This window comes from Apteryx mantelli, unplaced genomic scaffold, assembly GCF_036417845.1.
Source record: "Apteryx mantelli isolate bAptMan1 unplaced genomic scaffold, bAptMan1.hap1 HAP1_SCAFFOLD_68, whole genome shotgun sequence".
NCBI lineage: Eukaryota > Metazoa > Chordata > Aves > Apterygiformes > Apterygidae > Apteryx > Apteryx mantelli.
In genome coordinates, this window is record NW_027118796.1 from 740,663 (window position 1) to 749,746 (window position 9,084).

The following is a 9,084-nucleotide window of genomic DNA, read 5'->3' on the forward strand; positions in this document are numbered from 1 at the left end:
AGGACTTCCAATCTTCTCCAGTTCTTGAGCCAGGTACCACCTGTCTTGCAGCACACACTTGGCCAACGTGAGTGAATCATCTGAGCTTTGGCGTATCCCTGAGAGATGCAGCTCTTTGCAGACTGGCTCTGGCTGGAGTTTCATGGGCATGGGAAAACCTCAGCATTCCTCACTAGGAAAATCTGCACAGCGTTGAATCAGCCAGGCAGAATGGGATTAGAGCAAGTATTAAAGTACCGGTTTCTCTTTTCTCATACCAATGATTTCAATGCAATGAGGAGAAGCACAGACTTCTCCTCATCTAGGGCAAGTGGCTTCCTCCTTCTGGTATGCCCTATAGGGAAGACTAGGAAGACTAGTCCTCTGGACCTGTGGCTGGAACTGACCTTCCAGTTAGGTTTGCAATAAAAATATTATCAAGGACCTTGATACATACCTAACCTGGTCTAACATAACGTGGACTGTGAGGAGCAGAGCTCTTTTGAGTGAATCCGCAATCTTAGTCTGCCGAGTCAGTGTTTCATGCAAGATCTTCTGGTCTTGCTGACAGCTTGGCAGTGGGACAGCACAAATTCAAACTGGGAGAATTACGATATCTTTGTATGTTCAGCAGTTCCTGGGATAACACAGTTAACAGGGAAAGGCAAGCCAAAAGAGATCTCTGTGTGGCCTTCCAAACTTCAAACCTGCTGCACATGGCTGTCTTTCTGTTAAATAAATGTAGTTAATAAAGACACAAAGAATGAGAGAATTTCCTGGCATCCATTAGGGCTTCTGTTTGTGATGTTGCTCTGTGCACTGCATTGTGAATTAGCAATCCAGACTCCCGGCACATGATAGAGAACCTGTCAGCTTCCTTCTAGATCCACTGCTGGTGGCCTGAGGTGGGTATCATCATCAAGTGCTTGCTTTGCACTTCTGAGGGGCTGCTGAGAATCTCACCAGTTTCTAGGTAAAGCGAAGTGGGGGAAGAAGAGAAAGAAAGGAAGACACAGAAAAAAGAGCTGTGTTACCTCCGTTAGGAGACGGTTCCCCTGGAAACCTGCACTGGCACTGCACTGTGGGCTGTCATGGAGGTGCTGACACAGTGTCTGCTGAAGGGAATGCTCCTAGGGCCCGTTAGCCTGACTGAAATGTCATTTTGACATCCAGATGTGATGATGCCTCCTGTCACCTGTCCAGAATTAGCTGGAATGAGCTGGTATCATTTGGTTTGTCTCCACTCATGCTCAGGCAGAATCCACTCTGAAAACAAATGATTTGGAGTGGCTGCCTGGATGCCCCTGTCATCAGTTCCTTGCAGGTGTCCTTGCCCTGCTGCTGCTGCTGGCTGATTTTGGCTTTGGAGTCTGCTGGACAGTCAGAGCTCTTGCGCGCTGGGTTACGTGGAGGGGGACTGCAGCCCAGGGTGTCCTCGCAGCATGCAAAGTGCATATCACTGCTGAATTTCTGCACAGACAGTTTTAGTTTCACAGCTGCAGGGAAAAGTGGTGAGGATATAGGGGGAAAAAGAAGCCACTGGGGAGTGGGGGGACGTGGCCTATGAAACATGTTTAGGCATTAACTGCCAGTGGAGAAGAGAGGAGATGATTGCTGTTCATGAGGGAGATGAACCCTAGTGAGGGAGAGACGACTTCAGCTACGAAACAAGAACAAACTGGTCGAGGAGAAATTCTGGCTGGCAAGGATGAGATTCCTTGATATATGAGGAGGGAAGTTCTTCAACAGTCTCCCCTGAGGAGTGGGGGAAGGAAAAACCCACCGTTTTTAAGAGCGAGCTTAATAAGCTCATTTTTGGAATCAAGTGATGGGAGTCTGAGGGAAGATGGGACCTGACAGCAAAGCAGACCCCTTCCCTTCAGTCCCTCTCTTATTACATCCCTACCTCTGCCCCTACCCTTGATACTCCAGTAATGAGCTTTTTGTACTTAATTATCATGTTATTAATTAGCATGATAACAATAAAACCCGCTGCACTATTTTGACTGTGTCCCTGGCCCCACTGCCTTTTGTTGTACATGCTGAATGGGTAATAGATTTCCACATGTGACTTACATGTCTGGACAATATTTCTAGTAAGTAAAGGAAAATAGTATTTAGGCTGATCCCGGGAAGCACAGAATCTTAGATGCTCTTTAGACAGTGAGGTGGTTGTGCTGCTGGGATTTTGAAGGATTGTGTGTGGGGAGGGGAAGTTCAAGGGAAGATGGGAGGATTGAGATAACTGCAAATGAATGTGTGTAGCATGTAGCATGTGTCAGGATAAATATATTACGTAAAACTTTTACATAATTTTTGAGCAGTTCTGGGCTATTGTGGCTGACACCATATTGCAATATTGTCAAGGTCTTGTGCTTCAGAAACAGATGAAAATTACTGATCCAGAATGCAGGCACCAGGAACTCCAGCTCCAGGCCTGCCACAGAGCACAACGCGGCCGGCTGGTGGGAACCTCGCTGACAGAGAACTGAACCTCCCGCCACCTCGGAAGGCACAACATGGTCTCCCAGAAGCCCCCTATGGGAAGACTACATCTCCCGGCATGCCCTGCAGACTAACATGGCCGCCCGGAAGCCCAGTGCCGGAAGACTACTGCTCCCGGCATGCCATGCAACAACATGGCCACCCAGAAGCCCAGTGCCAGAAGACTACTGCTCCCGGCATGCCCGGGGGGGGCGGGATGCTGCAGTGTTTGATCCTGTGGCGACTGCGTTCCCTCTCGCCCCTCTTCCCGCCGCACGCCCGCCCTCGGGACCCGGATGCCGCCGCAGAGCCCGGAGCGCCGCCTCGCGACCCCCAACACCAGCCCGGGACTCCCCCGACACTGTCCACGGAGAGACTGATATTTTCGGAACGCGACGGCAGCTGCGAGCACGGCAGGAAGCAGTGCGCGTGTTGCAGGTGCAGTACTACTTTTTCGACACGCGAGGGCAGCAGTAAGCACGGCGGGGCGCAGTGCGCATGCGCACCCCCCCCCCGGGTGCCGTTCTGCAAAAGACTAATGGCTTGATCACCTGTGTACCACTTACCTGGCTTGATTACCACAGGTATTAGTAATGAAAGTGCATAGCCTTCTCTAAAAGGTAAATATGGTCTTTTCAAAACTTCCAGGGACTCCACAGAATTGTCATTACTTTTGACTAGTAGCCAGCTTCTTCTAACCCAGCTGCAAGAAACAATTTGCCCTCAAGTCACGACTTTCTGCTCCCCAGGAGTTAAAAGGAGACCTGTCATTCACTACTGTCTCTCAAGATGTACAGCAAGCCCTAAAGTACAGGACAAGACACCTTCTCTAAGGAAACTGGCTACTATGTCTCCTTCACTGCAGGTCTCTCTTAGTATCGTGGTCCATTCAACAAACAAAAGAGTACGATAAATGTTTTAATCTGCTCTAAGTGCTTTCATGTAAGAGAACAACATCAAAATGTGTTATTATGGGATTTAGTCTTCACTACACATGCTACCCCAGTGACATGGACTTGCTTTAGAGGATCAGTAACGTACGCATTTTTGCGCTAATATTCATGGAATGAATAGGCACCTGATCAAGTATGATTGTTCCTAAAAAAACTTTGACAATGTGTTGCTAGGTAACAAACCTAGGCAAGCAGTTATTTACTCTGATCCTTCGGCTTACATTTCTTCAGCTGGATGTAGTCAAAGGTGTCTTTTTCACGTCCCACTGTCAGGGCCGCCCCAGCTAAAGGGGCTGGAGGGCCAAAGGACAGCTGTGGGGCACAAAGAAAGGCTGCAAGAATAGTCCAGAGTGCACTAGAGGGATGCTAAGGGGTGTAGAGGGCCAACAGAGGCCTGCAGGGGGAAATCAACAGGCTAAAGGAGGGGCCAAAGCAGAAGAGAGGGCTGCTAAAGGTGCTAAACGGCTAACAGAGGGCTCCAGGGCATGAAGGCAGCCTCCGGAGGGATTCTGAGGGGACTACCAGGCGCCTAAAGGGGTCTAGAGGGCCAAGGTACAGCTCTGGGAAACAAGGAAGGCCCCCAAAGTAGCCCAGAACACGCTAGGGAGGTCCTAAGGGAACTAGGGGGCCAAAAAAGTAAAAACTGGGGAGCAAGGAAGACCTGCAGAGGTGGTCTGAGGGGACAAGAGAGATTCTGCAGGGTGCGGAGGGCCAAAAGACATCTCTAGGGCACAACCAAGGTCTCCGGAGGGGTTCTGGGGGAACAAGAGGGGTCCTAAGGAGTCTAGAGGGCCGAGATGCAGCTCTGGGGCAGAAGGAAGACTGAAAGAGTAGTCCAGAGTGCACTAGGAGGGTGCTAAGGGGTCTAGAGGGCCAACAAATGGGCCTAACCCTAACCCTCTAACCTAACCCTAACACTAACCCTAAATGGCCACAACCCTAAACCCTAACCCTAACCCTGTACCAGGGAAAAACAGGGAAATTCCACTGTCTCCAGTGACCTACAGGGACTCTGGTGTGAACGGCACATGTCCAGTAAAGGACAGACACAACGGGCCACTGCTGCAGGGCTGAGAAGGCACAGGAACTACAGCTCCTGGCCTGCCACGGAGAACCAGCATGGTCACTCCCCACCACACCTCGCCATGACAAAGCCCTTGCCCAGCATCATTAGGCTCCTTTTGGCGGGGGAGAATGGAAAAATACCCTTCCTGCCCTGAAGTCAGAGCTCCAAGGCGACCCATCTGCTCCTCCCCACATCTGAGTCAGGCCCCCTGGGCTCTGCTAGTGTTCCTCTGGGCATCCTGCCCCTTCCCTGCTAGGCTGCCCTTGCCAGGGCTGCCTGCACACACACACCCCCTTGCAGATGCAGATGCTCCCAGGATGCTTGTGCCTCCAGAGTGGGGTTGAGCTTTGCTCACTCCCTGCTTTGGGGCACTTAGCCACATGCCCTCCTGCACCTGCGTCCTCTCTCCCTCCTCATCCTGGGCAGGCCTCTGCCCCTCACCAGGGGCTTTTCACACTTCACTGCAACACCACAGCATCACTCCAAACAACTGCTCTGGGCAACTGCTCCAGCACTCACGAACCCTCACAGTAAACCAGCTTTTTCTTAGCTTCACACACAACTTGCTGCGCTTCACTTTGGGCCTCTTGCCCCTCAGCCTGGCACTGCGCACCACTGAGAAGAGTCCTGCTCCGTCTTCTTGACACTCTCCCTCCAGATATTTAAAGCCATCGATCAGATGCTGCCCCATTTGGCTTTTGAACTCATGGTGCCTGAAGAGCTCCCTTTGCAGAGGGGCTGGAGCCTCTAGTGCCTGTGCAGAGCTCTGGGCCCTGGGGCACTGGGGCCTGCATGGGCAAATCCTGCGGTGCCTGGCCACAGGCACTCACCGCCCTTGGCGTTCAAAGGGGAGCCCAGCGGTTCCTCCTCTCTGAGCGCGGGAGGGGAGGCTGCAGGGGACAGCAACGGGTGCAGCCTTGCCTTCTGGCAAAGGAGACTTTCCCAGCACGGCAGCTGACTTGGCTGCTGGAGCCAGAGCATCTCGGCAGCCTCCTAGCTCCTGGGCTCAGCCCCGCCAGGGGAAGCCAGCGCCGGCGAGGGCCCAGCTCTGGGTCCTTCCTCAGGCACAAGAGGTCATGCCTTTTCAAGGCAGAATCTCGGAAAGACCACTGCAGTCTTCCAGCCATTGCTGACCCTTTTGTAAGGGGAAACGGGGGCCTTCCCTCACTGCTGGAAGAGGGGGGGTTACGTTGTGGCTGCCACAGACTGCTGCAGGGAGGGCATGTCCTTCCCCTCTCAGGGTGAGACCAATTCCTTCACGGCCTGACTTTTCCACCAATTCGTTTGCCCAAAGAAAAGACACTGACACACGATGGAGAGACAGGGCTGCTTCTTTGGGGAAAGGCTGGCAGAGGGTGGACGGGCAGCACAAATCTGCAACGGGCTGCGCCTGAGGGCTGGAGCTGTCCTGCAGGCAGCGAGAGAGGCCAGGGACCCCATGACTTCCCCGCACACTCAGGTGGCCCCTGTGCGCAGAGCACCCTGGCATCAGGACGTGGCCGAGCACCAGCAGCTTCCTCGCAGAGGACAGTGCCACCGCTGCCACGCTCTCCTCAGGCGGTAGCACAAGCCTTCATGGGTGCCTCCAGATGCAGACTGCCTCCCTGGAGCTCTCAGCATCAGGATGGTTTGTGTCGCCAGGGAATGGATGGACGGGCTGATGTCCTCCTGCAAGCCTTGAAGGGCTGAGAGGGAAAGGAGGCGAGCAGAGATCAAGGCCCTGTATCTGCACAGGCCCCAGGCATCGCCTCCTGACACAGCCAGTCCCACCCGGCTCTTCCCACAGCCAGGAGGGAGCAGGGGGGACAAATGGATCGGCTGGCAGTTACTGGCCAGGAATGTCCCAAAGGTGCCTGAAATCTTCTCTCTACTCTACCCACACCGCCCCTGCTCTGCACGGCGAGCAGAGCCCTCCTCGCCTGGGGCAGGCATGGCAGCTCCCTGCCCAGCATCTGTCTTCCTCCCACCAGCCCTGCCTGACACCCTGCTGCCCTCACTCACCCTCGCAGATGGCCTCCAGCTTCTGCCTGCTCCAGCCCCTCATGCGCCGCCCAACGAGCCCTAGGCGCACACACACAGCCCCCCATAAACCCTGCTCCACAGCCCACCCCCAGCAGCAAACATGGCCCCCAGCCCTGCCCGCCTGGCCATGCGCCCACCTCCCCTCGGGCTGGGCTGACCCCAGGGCGCTTTCCCAGTGGGACACCCAAGGGCCTTGCTGTGAGGCACTGAACAAGGCTCCCACCAGCCCCACACGTGTGGCCAGAGATGGCAGAGGGTGACACGGAGCCCCCGGGCACCCAGGCCCTCCAGCAGGCACTCGGGGCTGCAGCAGCCACAGTCGCAAGGCTGCTTCTTGCTGCCAGCGCAGCAGCCGGGGCTGGGGCCGAGCTGTCCCGGGACAGAGAGGGACCGCAGCGGTTGGGGCTCACCAGTGAACCTCACAGCCGCCTCTCGCAAGGACTCTTGGGGGCTCTCCAAGTACAACAGGCTCTGGCGCAGGTATTCGTCCACTCTTCTCCTGCCCCTCGCCAGCTGGGGAGAGCACAAGGGCACGGCCTTGGCGCACACACCCCCATGTAGCCAGGCAGTCCCTCCACCCTGGACCAGCTTCCCCGGCCTTCCCCTGCCAGGACACTCGTCACTCCCACACACAAGCTGGGCAGTGCCGAGCTTTGGAGGGAGCAGAGGGCAGGCTGCTCCCCAGGCACACTGAGGTGCCCTCCCGCTGTAGGGCCCAGCTGGGCCAGAGGCTGCTTTAGCATCCCATGGGTCAGCAAGGGGAGAGGAGCCTGGAGAAGAGCCTGCCGGGGCAGTGTGCCTGGAGAAGGGCAGCGTGAGTGCTGCTCCAGGCAGGTGGCTCTGCGATGCAGCCGTGGTGAGGGGCACAGCTGCCTGCCCCACGTGCTGGCCATGGAGGCGAACAGGCCTTGTCCGGGCTGGGTCTGGGCGCTTTGTGGCCGTCCTTACCAGGCACTTGCCGATCCTCCATGTCTGCGCTGTCTCAGCCAGGTGTCTGAGCTGCTGCCACTTGAGGAACTCGGCAGCACCAACGAGGGCTTCCTGAGAGACCTGCACAGCAGCAGAGACTGGGAGATGCCACCGCAGCCCAGGCGACAAGACCCTGCGACCCCCTCCTCTTAGCAAGCCTCAGGGCCTTTCCTGGCCCCCCATGGGAAGAGGCAGCAGCTGGGACCTGGGTCTGCCATGGGCTTCAACGTCCCGGGCAGAGACGGCGAGCAAGCAGCACCTCAGGCACCTCGTCCTGCCTTGGCAGCACAACAGCGAGCCCCAAGAGCTGCTGAGCTGCTCTGGGCATGCCCCAGGCCAGACTTCTCCACGAGCCCTGGGCAGAGCACAGGGGCGACAGCGACTGGGGGTCAAACCCCATCCTCGGACACCTGCAGGGACAGCTGGGAAGCTGGGGCTCTGCACCTCCTCAGGCACTCAGCAGCCTGGGCCTCAAGGTGACCCACGTTCAAAGGGGCCCACTGCCAGCAGCCCTTGCTCCTCACGCTCACGCCCACCCAAAGGGGGTCAGCATTGCCCTCCCCAAATGACCGCTCACGTTGCACATCCATACCTCGGCCACACTTGGGCTTTCATCATGCAGGTGGAAGAACAGGGGCAGCAGGCTCCGGTGCACTTGCATCTTCAGCTGCTGGTTTTTGGTGCCCGCTACAGTCTCCATCACATCTCCGAAGAGCTGGATGGAGAGCTTCCGCACGCAGTCAGACTCCTGGGGGGAAGGAAGAGGCGGCACCTCAGCACTGGCTGCTCCAAGCCCACATGGAGCACGGGGGGCAGTGTGGCTGATAGGGAGATGAAGGTTTCGGAGCCTCCCTCTGCACCAAGGAGCTGTGGGCCAGCTCTGCAGACACTGCAAAATGGCCTGTGGTGGGAAGCACAAATTCACACGCGCAGGGGAACACACCACAGCCGTGACCCCGCACACAGCCTCACACGCACACCAGCAGCACCCCCGGCTCTCCCCACAGCCTTACGTCATCAAAGAGTGGCAGGAGCTTCTCGGCCAGCAGCGGAGCCGCGTGGGTGATCCTCTCTCCCTCCATCACAGGGACCACATGGCTGAGCACCAGCAAGGCCTTGGTGCTCATGTCCCTGTCCACATCCTGCAGGTACCTCATGAGCAGCGGCAACAGGTACTGCAGTTCTCTTACCTGGGGGAAACACAACCTCATTTCCTGAAGAAATAAAGACTGCCCTGGCCAAAAGGCCTGCCTTGTCAGACACCAGCTTCCCCGCTGGCTTCCCAGAAGCTGGCACGGCAATCACTGCAGCAACCTCCTGGCTGCCTGGGCTTATCGGCACAGCCATGGGCCTGGGGGGGTCTGAGGCATAGGGAGGGAGGAGAGCACAGCACAGGCTCCTCTGCACCTGACCAGTGGCCCTCTTCTCCACCAGACTTGAATGGGCACCGTGCTTAGTAACCAAGGCTGCCTGGAAACCTGCCCTGGCCATGAGCAGTCCTAACCCTAGCCGGCTCCTGTCCCGCCGGGGCTCAGGGCCCCATTGCCAAGGCCCTGCGGACACCCACGGCTTGTGCACAGAGGCTACGGCGCAGTGCAGAGACACCCCCCC